The sequence below is a fragment of the Bos indicus genome, chromosome 25 (assembly GCF_029378745.1).
Source record: "Bos indicus isolate NIAB-ARS_2022 breed Sahiwal x Tharparkar chromosome 25, NIAB-ARS_B.indTharparkar_mat_pri_1.0, whole genome shotgun sequence".
In the NCBI taxonomy this organism is placed as follows: Eukaryota; Metazoa; Chordata; class Mammalia; order Artiodactyla; family Bovidae; genus Bos; species Bos indicus.
In genome coordinates this window covers 27,976,458-27,977,603 of record NC_091784.1, presented here as the reverse complement: position 1 = coordinate 27,977,603, position 1,146 = coordinate 27,976,458, and positions in this window count along the sequence as shown.

The window sequence follows — 1,146 nt, the reverse complement described above, 5'->3', positions numbered from 1 at the left end:
AGTGAGAAATGATCTACAGCAAAATCAGAAAGAACAAGGGAAGGTTAAGAAGGAAAAGAATCAACTTTGGGACTTCCCTGGTGGTCCACTGGCTAAGACTCCACACTCCCAACGCAGGGGCCCGGGGTTCAATCCCTAGTCAGGGAATTAGATCCCACATGCCACAACTAAGACCCAGCACAGTCAAATAAATATAAAAAAAAAAAAAAAAAAATCAACTTCACCCCTCCTGAAAGTTGTTTTTTCTCCCCTCCTGGAATGCTTGAAGAATTAGCAAATAGCACCCGAGTCCATTTCCTCAGTCTAGATTGTCTTCTTTCTGGAGTTTTTGGAGGGAGCAGAAGGCAGGCAGTTTCACACACCTGCTTCCTGTCCGTTTTTTACATAAAAGCTCATCTTCTCAGAGAAATACCCCTGGCCTCTCTCTACAAAACAGCAACATGTTCCGTGATGAGGACACTTCCTAGTTTCCCTTACCCACTTTGTTATTTTATTTCTTTATGTCTTCCTTAGACTTTAACTTCTGTGAGGGCAGGTTTTATTTTAATTAAATTTTTTTCTTTGGTTGCCCTGTGCAGCATGTGGGATCCTAGTTCCCCGACCAGGAATGGAACCCATGCCCCCTGCAGTGAAGTGTGGAGTCCTAACCACTAGGGATGTGGTTAGAGACCTAGTGGTGGTCCCTAATCACTAGGGACTCCTAGGGATGTCCCTGGTGTTCTTTCACATCTGTTTAAGTCCCTGGGTTCCTCAATTAAAAACTCAGTTAAAACACACATAAAATAAAATTTACCATTTTAACTATACTGAAGTGTAAAGTTCTGTGGTATTAAATAAAGCTGCAGCAGCAGTTTGGAAGGAGCACAGTGCTAAGCTCAGAAGCCCTGGAATCAGCCCACATGGACTTAGCTCCTGGCTCAGCCTGTTACTGGGTGGCTTCAGGTGAGTTAAACAGGCATTAGAACCTCTGCCATCTCTCTGTAAAGAGGAGATACAATATTGATGCCATGACCCTAGTGGGGCTGGAAGGCCATGGGTGTGAAGCGAGAGGCAGGGCTTGACTCATGGGGAGCTACGGTACATGTGAACCATTGTTGTCAATTCTAGAGCTTGGAATTCAGAATCAGAATCAGGTTGGGTTTCACT